The following is a 15,146-nucleotide window of genomic DNA, read 5'->3' as shown; positions in this document are numbered from 1 at the left end:
ATGTTTTTAATTGTTTGCTTCGATTAACCGTGATTACCTCTATTATCCGTGATGGCGGAATTTTTTTATTTACTTCAACTTATTTGCCTCATGTTTTCAGTCCAAAATTTAATGTACACATACTTAATTAATGCATAAATGTGTATAAACTTCTTAAATTTATGTTTACTTGTAAAATAATAAGAATATGAAAAAAACTGTATATTCAAAATTGTCATCGATTAACCGTGAAAATCGATTATCGATAATGCTTCTAGTCCCGACCATCACCGATAATCGAGGCCCGACTGTATATCAAATTCGTTTTTGCTCCTTTCTTCCGTAAAATGGTCGATACAACCGGATGCCACTGTATAACAAATAGTGAAATATATATTTTAAACTCATAGAACTCATAGATAAACTCATTATTTATTCCATGCATTAATCAAGTAAAATATTATATTTTACTTGTCGAAATGTATGTAATAGGTAAAATAAAGCGTTTTCGCCACTAAAAAGTCACTAGTCCAATCGTTTTACGTATCTATGTCCGCCTGTTTAAGAACTTAATTCTCGAAGATCATAGGACCATAGATCTACCATATTAGCCATGTCGCGATATGTCGTTTAGAATGCGAAGATTTTTTCTAGCAATATTGAAACTATTGCAATCAAATTTAGTATACCAATAGCTCTAACCAATATTTATTGGTCCACTTAATTTTTGACAAATCGGTTTCAAAATAGGTTTTATGTTATATGTATAAACATTGTTCACTAATACAACCAAAAGGTAACAGACTTGACTTCTGTGGTGAAAAGTCCTATTCGACAGTAAGAGGGAGCGAAAAATTAAAAATTAATAAATATTAATATGAGTATGGTCTTTTGAGTGTGAAATTGTTCGCTGCTACCGCTTGCTTTTACATGTCTTTCGATTTTGAGACACTAAGCACGGCTCCTAGCAAGCCATGGCATGGGTCAAGTTCATTTTAAACGTGATTACAGCTTAGTTTGAAATATATTAACTATATAGCAAATTTTAGGTACTTAGTCCGTAAACAAATAGATTTATCTTCATTTGGTTGTTGTTAAGATAAAAACTAATAAAATAAACGCTTGATTTTCCCTTTCGTTATGCTTTCTGTCGGCGCCGCTTATTGTTTTTGTTCGCCCTCTCCTGTCCCGTCCTCAAAAAAATCATGCCACGTTTTGCTTTGCTTTTGCAATACTTAAACGCTATCATCGAGTTAATAGGCTTATTAAGATATTGTTTAGTGATGAATTGATGAAGCTAAAGTTTTAAAAGACAATTCTTGCATTAAGTTAGAGGCTTAACTTTTAGTACTGGTACAAAATCAATCTACACTCATTTTTTATTCCATGTTTCCCCTCTTCACCCAACATTTCTGTAAATTTAAGTGAAAATTCTATTCTTTTGTTGTTGTTTGTGGGTTTTGTTACATTTTCACCTTTATCGTGTTGCCCTTTGTTTGGGATAATCTGATTTAAGCAATAATTAAATGGCTGTGCGTATATGTTTCTCTCACTGAGTGTCTGTGTGTGTGTGTGTGTGCGTACGCGTCTGTGGGTTGTCCATATTAGATTACGTGCAACAAGCTTTTTAATTGTATTTGTTGTCTAATGAAATCACCGCACAACGCAACGCAACGAAACCCAAACACAACGTAGCATTTAAAAGCTTTTTTTTTGCTGCGCCAGTTGCGTACAGTTGTGCAATGAATGGACACACAACAACAACTGAGGAGGAGAAAAAGACAGAGGGGGGCGGGTAGAAAGAAAGAGAGACAGAAAATGAAATGGCGAGAGACGTTAAACAGGCACAAACCGAGGACAAGAGGGGGATGACAGACGAGTAAGCCACTAGACATTATCTCAGATGCTGCCAGCACACACAACCAAACAAAAAAAAAAAGTGTGGGAAAATCTGTGGCAAATAAAAACAAAATTTAAATGAATAATTTTTTTTGCTTAACTCTGATAATCAAACTGGAATAGATACATATTTACATAAATGCATAGGTCAGTTACCTGTAAATCATAAAGATGAAGATAATATTGTGGGAAAAATGTGATAAATTATGTAATTTTGTTATTTTACTGTCAATTATCTTATTAGCTTAAATCTATATTAATTTACCATATTATAATGAAAAAACATTAACAAACAATAAGTAAATATTGACTCTGAGATAAGAAGAGAGGGGATAATTTATATATCTGGGAATCCAAGTAATTTTTAAATAATCGACCATTGTAAGCGAGTGAGTCGAAAGTAAAATGGGGCTAAGAACTTCTAAAATGATTAGTTAATAGTCACTTTCTAAGCAAAACCTCAACAATCTTTTTAAGAGCTCTCTACCCATTTTATTACTAAGGAAAAAAAATAAATTCATTGTAAAAAAAAGCCTGTCTTTGCACTGACTTCAAGACAAAGTCCATATTAATCACTAAATGACACATTTTTCGTAAAACCGACGACGAAAATAATTTCCCAATGATATAAAACCTATATACACCTGACACTTGCTTAGCAGCAGGATCTCTTTTAATGTTAACTCGCTGTCGCACAATTGTGAATTTGCGACCTTCTTCTCTGTTTTACGTTATCGACCTAGGAATAATAGAAACTTTTAAAAATAATGTCGGCTATTTTCGGTTAACAAAAAAATTGGTGTTAATAATAACAGGTGTATTTTACATATCATTACAAAGAATTATGCATATGTCTTACAAAAAAAAAATTGGTAATATATTCCGCATTCTTTAATCCTAGCTCCTTAAAATGCATTTGACATAACGTAAACTCCATGAAATAAATAATCATTTAGTTCCTGGTGAATGATTTGCTGATAACAAAGCGATCAATTTAAAATACCATAAAAGTCATACAATTAATTGACTTAACTAACAGCTTGTAAATGTCTGATTTGTTAAAGAAGTGATAATCGACGAATAAAATGGTTTTTAGCGTTTGTAAAAGTCTGGGAATGTAACTTCTCAATTTGTATGAAGCCCCAGGATTCAACAAAACCCTCGAGAATATAAAAAGGATGTGGAAAGCTTTGCAATCAAAAAACAAATGCTTTAAGATTCGTAATACATACCATCATGATAAATTGATAAATCTAAAAATCTTATTTAAGTTCTGTTAAGGTTGGGTGCCAACAATAATGTATTTGCCCGCCAGATCACAGCGAAATGTGTGTGGACATGTCGTCGATCGTAGCGTCCTGTATCGAAACCAGCTTGAGTACGAAAATGTCTGCTGGTTAGATTGTAGTTCGAGATGAGCAGGCGACTAGGTCGTGGATCAGGACATTTGTGGGGTTCAAAAAGATCGAACTGGAAGAAGGTGGTTACTTCATTACAATGGTATTCAAAGTGATACTCTTTGGGGTGATGAACTCCCCGTAGGGCAGGGTAATGGCTCCAGGACCCACTCGTACGTTAAAAATCCCCAACTACATAATTCCTTTTGCAAGAAGCTGCTGCTTCTCTTGTCGGCTCAAAGTATATTCTATCATGTATTATCAAATTGTAATTAGTAGATGTTTAGACCCAAAAAAAGAACGAAAATTTGCCAATGTTGACAGATTGATATTTGATATTTAAAAGCTCTAACTAGATTTCTCTATGAAATCACTCAGTAGTTTTTCCCCTCAACTCTCTGTTGTGAAATTTGAGAGAAAATGTTTTGCTATCTACCTATTTAGCTTCATTCTAATTAAACTCACCTTTTTGTGAGTTTTGTACAGGAGACAGGAGATGGAGGAGACAAAAGGATAGTTAATCTCAGGTTTGGGTGTGGGTTGGGGGATATGTTTTAGTGTAGTATTAGTGACCATAGTCCAGGACCTGTACACAGTGTCTCTTTATCTCTCTCACTCGATGACTCCTCTCTCTCTCTCTCTCTCTCTCTCTCGTTGTGTGTGTCGGACAACATGACTAGAAATTGCATGGCGTTATCAACAATTTTGTAACTAACCCAGGCAACGGGCAAAAACAACTACAACAATGAAGGGAGTCAAGGGACACATTTTCGCTTGTATTTTAAGGGAGAAAGAGATAGAGAGAGAAACAGAGAAAGAGAGCTAACAATCTGTGGTGGTCGGGGTCGGAGGAGGCGATAGGAGTATAAGGATAGAAAGGTTTTCTTCCCCCTTCACTGCCCTCATCGTCATCGCCATCATCATCATCATCATCATCATCACAATCATCTGTATTCAGTATTTGTCTACTTGCTCCAACTTGGTGTGGTGCCCCACAGGATAGGAGGAGATGCCGCAGCAGCAGCACCAGCACCAGCAGCAGAGAGCCGATATAGCATTGCCATCTGCTGCTGCTGCTGCTGCACTCTGGCTCGCTTTGCCTCCTTCATTTCCACTTTTGCCTTGGTTCGTTTTGTTGTTGCCCAGAGCCACGTTCTCTAGTGTGGGAGTGTGCGGGCAAAAAGACGAGTTTGGGTCTCTGGGTTGCAAATGGCAAATACGTCAATGTTCCTTGTTGTTTGTGTTGTTGTTGTTGTTGCTGTTGTTGGTGTTGCTGTTGGTGTTACTGCCGATGCTGCTGCTGCTTTTGCTTCTGGTGCAGTTGCCATATTCCTCTTTCCCACTCTTGTATACGGTGGGAGTCTTTCTCTTTCTCTCTCTCCCTTACACTCTGTCTCACACTCGCTGGATGGCTGGGCTCCCATACTCACACTCTGTGTGCTCACTCTCTCGCGCTTGGGTCTCTCACTCTAATTTATGGGTCGCTCTCGTTTCCACTTCCACTTTTGTGGAGCCTTTCCCATTGCAATCCTCATGCTGCTGCTGTTGCCGACTGCTGCAACTACAACAACACCGTTACATAAATACCAACGACAACGGCAACGGCAACGACGACGACGACGACTGCATAAATTCATTTGTTTGCTCCTCCTGTTCTTGTTGTTGTTGTTGTTGTTATTACTAGCTCTGTCAGCGTTGACTGCGACGTTGCGCGCTGTCACTGTCATTGCGTTGTTGGTTGTCTTGCTTGTTGTTGTTGTTGTTGCTTCCCCTTTCGTGTTGCCATTTTCAATTTTAGTTTTGCTTTTGCTTTTTGGGTTCGGTTGTTCGCTTCATTCCTCTTTCTCCTCTTCCTCATGCTACCCATTCGCCCATGTGTCCTTGCATGCTCGTTTCCTGTTCGTTTTACGCCAATGGCAGAAATCCCCCGCACCACTCCGCCTTCACAACTCACAAGCCTCTTGCTCTTCTTTTCTATCTCTACCTCCCCCTCCACACCATACCCGTGGACAATATTATACACACGTACACACACACACACACGCGCGCCCCCCCGTTTCGGTTCAGAGTTTACAGTTTTATGTGTGTCCTTTTTTTATACAATTTCCTTGGAGTGCGCGCATAGCCAAACACTCTGAATTCTAAACCAACTTCACCATCCTCTCCCCCTCTCTCACGCTGCCTCTGGTTAGCGATATCCTTGATAATAATGTGTACAACAACAAACAAGTGGACACAGCTTGTAGGACGGCCGAAACTGACATGGCGGGAGGGAGCAGCGGCTTGGGGAGGGGTTTTCATTTTATTCCAATTTCGTTTCGTTCGCCGAGGAATGATGGAAACGGTTGAGGATGAAATAGTGAGTGGTGGGAAGTTGAGTGAAATGGGATTGCGGGGAGTTGGGGAATGGGGAGAGATTGGGCAAATATTTACTCAGCCACAAACAGAATTAGCAGCAAAAGCAGCAGTAACAACGACAGCAACAACAACATCAACCGTTACACACATTTACAGTAAACATTCACTTAAATAAATCATAAGTAAAAGCGAGAGGAGAATATTGTCGAATGGAGGGGGGGAAAGTGTAATTTGATAAGTTGATTTCTATTTAAAGAAAACTAAAGGCACATATTTTTTTGCACAAAAATCAAAATCAAATACATATATAAAAAAAAAAATGCGAATAAACTATTTTTGATCAATATTGTTAAACCCAATTGACTTTTTCAAAGAAATATATTAATTACATACTACAGTCGAATCCCGATAATTAGAAATGGCAAGGGGATCAGTTTTTTTTTTCGACTTACGCAGAGTTTTAAAAATTATTGCGATTTCCATTAATCGATGTTCAAAAAAGAAAAAATTTTAACAAACGAGTCTTTTATATTTCATCATGTATACTTAATAAATTTAATTTTTTAAAATATTCAAGTACATTCAATTGAACGTTTTTCATATTAAATTATACTTCAACAGTAAGTTAAATTAGAATAAAAAATGCATAATTTTTTAATAACATAAAATTATTTTTTACAAAAGTCTGTTATTTTCGATAATTTAGCACTTTTTTTCCTTAACTATACTATTTCATTTTCCAAACTAATAAAACTATCAAAGACACTGTCTTAAATTTTAGTTGTTGAATGAAAATGTTTTAATCGATAAACTAATTTAACGATAAAAATTGCAATACGAATTATAAAAGGTTACGAAAACAAAATTTCATAAGATATTATATTTTATATTTTATTAATTTTGAAAAAGACTACGAATTATTGACGAGACCAAAATGTATGAAATTTGTACAAATTATGAATTAGGATAGAATTTTGTTTGTTTTTGTCGCAATTTTCGATTTAACGGGTTACAAATTATAGAGACACTCGACTGTATTAAATGCGTTTTGTTGTGGTAATACTTGAAAGAAGACAAATTTTATTGGAAATAACTATTTCAAATTCTTAAAAACAAATTTGTAAAAATTAAGTTGGTAATTTAATAGATTTCTAGTTTTCGAACTCTAATTCTGATTTTTCCGACAACCAAGTAATTTGAAAGAAAAATTTATCTAATTTTGACACAAATAAATAAAGTCGAAACCAAACAAAATAAAAAACCATAAAGTCTTAATTTCAATTTGTCCAAAAGTGATAATTGGAGCATAGAACGATTCCAAATTGTATATAGATATCTCGTATATAGTTTTTTCACAGCGAATCACAGCTTTATCCACAAAAATAAAGTTTTTGAAAGATCTTGTTACGCACCTGAACATATTGTATGAAAGCTGGGATGACAAAATTTACTTGTTATAAAATAATCAAGAAATAAATGTAACATTTCATTTTTCCCAATTACTTGGGAGTATTATTATATTTCAGTTAATCTAAACAAACAAAAAGACAAAAAAACTGGTTGAACTCAGATGTTAATGATAGATCAGTAATATACATATGTATATATTAGTGTATATGTAAATACATATACTTTAAAGTGTCGGAATTTCTTCCTTTTGTCGCTTAAATCCACTTTTAAAATGTAATGTATGGAAATGTATATTAACATTTGACATTACAATTCTTTAAAGTTTTATAAAAAATGCATAAATATTCAACTTGAATCATGTTTTTCATGATTTTCTATCTATCTTTTGTGTCACAAAAATGTTGAGAAAGTAGAATTTTACGCTCAATGTTTGTCTTGAATAAATAACTTTTATGCAATTTGAATTTAATCAAATTTCACTTTCACTCCCAGTGCCTGACATCCTTGAGGTCAAAAATCTTTTGGGCAATTATTTGTGATTTTGATTCATTGGATGAGAAATGTAAACGAAACCTAATGACTTTATTAAATTAAAATAAAATTTGGGCATTTGTTGTTTTTGTTGTTGTGAATGTGTGAAAATGTGTAAATTTGTTTAATTGAAGTTAAACGGACAAAAACAAAAGCCATACAAAACTTGTTGCTGCTGCTGCACTTGAAGGGCGATAAAGATAAGAAATAGATAGAAAGAGAGAGGGAGAGCAACGAATCATTAGTGTCTAGGTCTTGGGGGTCCCTCTATGTTGAGGTCTGTAACTGGAAAGGCGTGTATATTATTGTGCATATTGCAGAAGTGGGCCAGACGTAAAGATCGCAGAAAAGAGAAGATTCCAGACGATGACGATGATGGCGTTGCCTTTGCTTCAAAGTCAATAACCTCGTCAAACAAGAAAAAAAAAAAGGCACCAACCATCGGTGGCAGCAGCAGCAGCAGCAGCAATGGAAACAAGCAACGAACCAGCAAGAAGTCAACTTGAATAATGGGAAGAGGCATCAGACAACAACAACAACAACAACAGAAAAAAAGTGAACTGAAAAACATCGGCGCGCGAGTTTAAAGCCGTCAACAATCAAAAGAACACACATAACTACATACATACACACATACATACACACATCCATACACACATCCATACACACATCCATACACACATACATACACATTGCTTGGTTGGCAATACAAATAACAAGAATGTGATGAGATTTTATTTAATTGTAAGCCAAACATACATATATAAAAATTCACAATTCATCAAATGAATGAATTACACTGTGCAACAAATTGTAGATTGTTGAAATCAAACCGCATCGGACCTTTTTTCTGAAAGTAAATCTATTCAATAGTAAAACTTTATTTGGGTTTTTTAAAGTTAGCTCGATTTTTAAACCCTTGCAGAAAGGGTATATTAATTTTGGACAGAAGGAAGCATTTCCGACTATATAAAGTATATCTATGTATATATTCTTGATCAGTAAGACGAGACGAGTTCCTATAGCCATGTCCGTGAGTCTGTCCGTGTGGATCACGCTCATGGACAAAAAAAATAGGTGTGAGCCTTAGCACTTGATAGTCTTCAAATGTCTTCCTTTCTAATTGGAGGTCTTTAATCGCCTGATCTAGATTTTATTTTTGTTTCGCTAAATCTTCTTTTAAGTTGTCATTTTCCAACTTCAATATCATAGCAATTTGAAACTGTTTATTTCTAGCCTTCTTTGACCCTTTCTCCACTTTCTTTACTGTCACGTTTTGTTCGATTTGATTTCTAAAATTATTATCAATATTAGCTATGTGAACATTCTGTTCCAAAATTATGCTACGTAAATCCTCAATTGCTTTACTAAGCTGACTATTATCAGTAATTTGAAGCATTAACTTTCTAAGTTCTATATTTTCAAGTTCCCTATTGGAATCCCTCTCTTCGAGTTTTTTGATTTTTTGTTTAAAATCATTGTTATATGTAGTGCATCCTAAATAAATGAATAGATCAATCAGATTGAACATCACATTATACCATTGATTTGTGCACTCACCCAGTGACCATCTGATATATGTAGAAGGAGATCTTGAAGGAGGTGTTGAGACTACTTCCTGAAATCCAAGACAAAGGAAGAGTCCACTAAGTAAAAGAACACTTTGTAGTATCATTTTGTAAAGTAATCCAAAATATATGAAATTTATAAATTATTATTTTTGTATTGAGACGTCTCACTGTGATAATCTTTCTCAAAAGAATGATTCACATAAAGTTTCACACGAAAACATAAGAAACACTTGTTTCTTATCTCCAAAGCAAACATTCATGTATACATTTGGATTTCATATATGTATGTATAGGTAATCATAATTACATATATGTGTATTAAAATCTCAGTTTATTATGTATTCAAATTTTTTTCTTTCTTCATTTTGGGCATATGCATGTACATATGTACACTCATGAACAAATTAATAGGTGTGAGCCTCAGGACTCGACAACTGCTACTGTGGCAAGTTCTACGATCAAAAAACTGATTCCCCATGATCAGTGGTAGTATCATGAGTCCTTCCCAGTAATAATTACCATCCTTAAAAAATTTTTTACACACTTTTTCAGTTGGCTAGAATAATAGGTGTTTCAACAAATCTGGTGATAATTTGAAAAATATGTAACTATGCTCCTATATTTTATTAAATTTTACTCAATACATTGAGTATTGTGAATATTCACACTTTTGACAGACGACTTTGTTTACCTGCAGGACTCTACACAGGTGTGGCACCCTGTTTTTCAGTATTTTTCCCAAAAATTGTGTGCAGTTAGGGCAACCAAGGTTAATAATTGATTTTTAAGGTTCTTCTCAAAAGTTTTTACTAGAATTGAGGCCCGAAGAATTACTTTTCCACCCAATGTCAATACCAAGGTGTCAGGGTGTTGCTCCAAGACCCTATCATAACATTTGGAAAGCTTATTAAATAATGTTTCCCAGTTAAAATTTTGTCAAATCCTGAGGCTCACACCTATTTATTTGTCCTCGTGTGTATGTGTATATATATGTGTACATAGAGTCTGTCAAGAATTTAATTTTTGAGCCTTAGGGAAAAAAAAGATTATATGTATTTCAATTATCAACATTTTTAATATAATAATTAAATGTGTAATAAACTATGAAAAACAGAAACTAAAATCCCAAAAACAAAACATAAAAAAAAACAAAAACTGGGTTGACAGAGTTTTCACACTATCAAGCAATACAATTCAATACTAGAGAGCCGTCGCTAACTACGACCATCACTAACACTTTGCGTCGGAGATGCTTCCTACAAAATTAATATTCGCTTTTCAAGGGTATACAAAAAATGGTTGGATTTTGGATTTTAAAACCTCTTATCTATCTTATCTTTCTATACCCTTGCTGAGTGTATTATAAAATTCATCAGATGTTTGTAAGGCACAGAAGGAGACGTTTCCGAACGCATTCTTGATCAGCATGAGAAGTTGAGTCGATATAGCCGTGTTCGTCGGTGCGTATCCGTTTTACTCAGCCATCTAAAAAACTAGCACCTGCGTGAGATCAGGTATAATGAAGTAAGTAAGTCGTCTCGCCGACTTAGGTATACCATACACCAGTAAAGCAAATATTTCAACTTTATTAAACAAATGCATTTTCACATGCTTCTTAAAAGCATATCTTAGTATCTCGCTCACTCAATCATACGAGCACCCTAGCGCCCCCACCAGCCAACGGCCAACTCCGGCCTTATGGAAAAACGTTTATATGCATAACTCGACTGTTTTTTGTCCGATTCAAATTTGGTATATTGCTAGATATTTAAGTGTGCCAAATTTGATTGCATAAGGTAAAAAAATACGGGAGATAATCATTTTGCGTGGCACAATTTTTATACATACAAAATGTGTGCATTTACTAAGCGAATATACATACCAAATATGGTGTCTCTAGCTGGAATAGTTTTAGAGATAAACGCTTTTTTTAAATTGCGGGGGCGGAAAGGGGCGTGGCAAAAATTTGAAATAAACTTGATCACTCTACATACTACACGAGTCTACATACCAAATTTGGTGGCTCTAGCTCTTACAGTCTCTGAGATCTAGGTGTTCATACGGACGGACGGACATGGCTAGATCGACTCGGTTGTTGATCCTGATCAAGAATATATATACTTTGTGGGGTCGGAGATGCTTCCTTCTGCCTATTACATACATTTTGGCGACTTTAATATACCATTTCACCCTATGGGTGTATGGTATAAAAATCGCCCGGATCGTACCTCTATATCATATTATTGTATATAAAAAGTAGGTGAACAAAATTACGTATTGATGAATTGAGTTAGAGAAAAAGAATTTAGAGCATGTAAAAATATTATATCCAAGGACTGAAAGGGTATTTAAACTTCGGCGTAGTCGAAGTTAGCTTCTTGTTTTTTTCTCTCAGATGTTTCTTTAAACTCTTCCAACAACTCCAACTTACAATTTGCAGTTTCGTTGCCAATTCTAAAATTATCATAACTAGCAAATTGGAAAGGTTTACTGTGATATCCCAATCGCAATATAATCACATATGTAAATTTCATAGCAATACTCCAAATAGTAATCTGATCCTGATAAGTTTCATACTGCTCCAGAAATAAAAAGCACAGAAAAAAAATTTCAGCCCGATAGCTCTTAAGACGACCGGACGGACAGACGGACATGGCTATATCGACTCAGCTTCTCATGCTGATCAAGAATATATATACTATATACTATATATATATATGGGGTCGGAAACGTCTCCTTCTGTGCGTTACAAACATCTGACCAATTTTATAATACCCTCTGCAAGGGTATAAAAACATAATTTTATGCTATTTGTATTGCCGCCTGGTTAAACTTACAATTAGAAGCGAAAAAGCAAGGAGTCAATTTTGAAACTGTAAGCACTATACCCTTAACGAGATATAGAGTTTGCATGTTGATCCAGACGGAATGGCAGATGGGCAGACACACTAACTTTACAAACTCACCTCGTCATGCTCTTTCTTTTCTTTCGACAAGTTTCGCCCAATTGCCAAAGGATCACAAGGAATATATATAGGAACTTGAAAGGGTATACAAACCTGCGCATGATCGAATAATCGTAAGTCAGGTTGTTTGATTCACTCTTTGATTAGGATATATTTGTATACTGTAAGAGAAATTGAATAGAACGCATTTTATATTATTTAGATAAGAAAAAGATGTTGCAATTTTTTTTGATTGATTTTTTTATTTATATTTTTTTATATTAAATTGCAGAAAATTAGATTATGTTTACATTTGAAGTACAGTAAACATTCTTTTAGGCAGACAGTCAGTGTTGAGACAAAACGGAAATCGAAAGTTGTCCACTCAAGATTGGATCCGTCCAGAAGTTATGTTTGAAAATTACTTGCTTTGTTGCTTAATTATCAACATTTTGTTCGGATAAGCATCTGGACAGATTTGAGAGAAATCCAGTTCAACCAGCTCATACTTGAATAATCATCGACTTCTCTATTGAAATATTTTCCGTTGAGAGCGCTAATTAAAATAAACAAATTATTTGACAATTGTTCATTCTTGTATAATTAAATTGGTTACTTACGCATGGGTGCAATGTTTATGCCACCAGGCTCCACACCATTGCGCACAATTACCATCCCATTGATCATTATCTTGATCGAAACTGGAAAATGCTTCATATAAATTGTACTCAATAGAATTATAAGCTGTTCCTCTAAACTCTCCCAAAGACTCCAACTTATATTTCGTACTTTCGTTGCCAATTTTAAAATGATCATAACTAGCAAATTGGAAAGTTCCATTGTGAAATTCCAATTGCACATAAAGTTCATAGGTTTTGGAATTGGTAATACGATGCAAATTCTCCAGACCAATGAAAAATTCTCCCTCCTTATTTCCGAACCCATCACGATACTCGGTCCAAGTTCTTTTAAAGTCTACGCTGCCATCAAATCGTTTATGAATGACTATCCACCCACCACCTTCTATATCTCCTTCGCAGAGAGCAGAAATTGGATCAAGTCCGGGAATTTCAACTTTATGAATTCCCGAAGAGAGGCCTTTGCAACTGGGTTTTGGTAGTTTTTCCCGACACTCGATTAGGTTTTGTGCAGATTGGTTTAGTTGTCTTTCAAGTAAATGATTCGAATCAGTCAACTGAGTTTCAGATTCTTCTAACGATTTCTTTAAGGATGAAATTTTAGAATTTAATTCTCCAATTTTGTTGCTAGAAATATTTTCCCTAGTCTGATATTCTTTAGATTCCTTCTTTTTCGACTCGAGGTCTTTAATTGCTTTATCTAAATCTGATTTTTGGGTAGCTATTTTTTCTTTTAGGTTTTCTATTTCTCTATTTCTATTAGTTTGTTCAGCTAAGCTCTCCTCCTTATCTTTTGCTGCTTGACGTTGAACATTTTCTAAATTCTCTTTCAATTGTTCGACTTTTCTCTTAAAATTGTCTATCTCAGTTTGAGATTTGGCTTTCTCTTCCATTTCTTTCTGAATATTTTTCTGTAAGGATGAAATTTTAGAATTTAACTCTCCAATTTTGTTGTTGGAATTCTTTTCCTTAGTATGATATTCTTCAAATTCCTTGTTTTTCGACTCGAGATCTTTAACTGCTTTTTCTAAATCGGTTTTTTGGGAAGCTAATTTCTCTTTTAGATTCTCAATTTCTCTATTTCTAGCCCCATCTATTTCCGTGTTCTTGTCTTTTAAGATTTGTTCAATTTTATTTCTTAAATATTTTTGTTCAGCTAAGCTTTCTTCCCTATCTTTTGCTGCTTGACGTTGAACATTTTCTAAATTCTCTTTCAATTGTTCTACTTGTCTCTTATAATTGTCTATCTCAGTTTGAGATTTGGCTTTCTCTTCCACCTCTTTCTGCCTGACTGAGTTTATGATAAAATCGTTAATATTAGCTATCTGAATATTCTGTTGATCAATTTTACTTTGCAAATTCTCAACTGCTTTGCTCAGCTGACTATTTTCCCTCTCCGAATGATTCTCTTCGAGTATTTTGATTTTTTCTTTCAACTCAATAATATAAGCTAGACCGAGTTTCATAGACCTATAGCAATATAAGGCACACAAATCTTTCTCGTCACTGGAGAATCCACACTCCTAAGTAAACAGATTTATCAATTAGATTGAACTTCACTTTGTACTATTCACTTGGCCACTTACCCCGTGATCGTCCTTTGGGAGAGGAGATTCTGAGATTACATGCTGGAAACCAAGAACAAGGAAAAGGCCAACAAGTGGAAAGACACTTTTTCTTCTCATTTTGGAAAGTAATCCAGAATATATGAAAATTATGAATTTGGTAATGTTTAATTTACGTATCACTTGCGACTGAGATAATGTCTCTGAGAGCAATGATTTAATTTTGAAATATTTATTGAATTATATATTTTTCGGATTGTCTTGTCGTTTGTCGCGATAAGAATTTATTCTTTTCTTAGTGCAAAATCTATTTCAATTCGATTATGTGTTTGCACTTTGACATTGACCAAAACGATAAGGTTGTGTACGAAATATTAAAACAAATGTTTCTTATCTTATAATGTTTCTTACCGAAATCAATCACACGATTTTCGGAAGCAGAATAAAATTTAATATGTAAAATAAATAATAATTTTTTGAAGTATTTTCAGAGTACTATAAATCGTAAAAAAATGTAGGTCGCTCTATTGTTGTCTGTTGAGAATAATGCTCTAAAAGAGGGGGGGTCACTTTAATTTGTGAGCCTTAGATGCAAAAAAAGGGTTTTATGTATTTCATTTATTAACATTTTAATATAATAATTAAATGTGTAATAAACTATGAAAAACATAAACTAAAATCCCAAAAGCAAAACCAAAAAAAAAAACTGGGTTAACACAGTTTTCACACTATCAATTCAATCACAACAAACTAAAAATATAGTAGTAGGTTCTAAGTTTGTTTATCATAATTGCTCTGAAGTTTACAATCTGAATCATTAATTGATAAGCTGCGACTCAAAATGAGCTAATTC

General features: G+C 34.4%; 1 protein-coding gene across 6 annotated transcripts in view; it reads left to right on the top strand.

Annotated features, from left to right (window-relative positions):
- The window catches only part of LOC6643360, a 32,483-nt gene that overhangs the window by 527 nt on the left and 16,810 nt on the right, over nt 1-15,146 (top strand). The gene's annotated exons all lie outside the window — the stretch shown is intronic.

The sequence above is a fragment of the Drosophila willistoni genome (genome assembly GCF_018902025.1).
Source record: "Drosophila willistoni isolate 14030-0811.24 chromosome 2L unlocalized genomic scaffold, UCI_dwil_1.1 Seg168, whole genome shotgun sequence".
NCBI lineage: Eukaryota > Metazoa > Arthropoda > Insecta > Diptera > Drosophilidae > Drosophila > Drosophila willistoni.
This window is presented reverse-complemented; position numbering and strand designations above follow the sequence as displayed.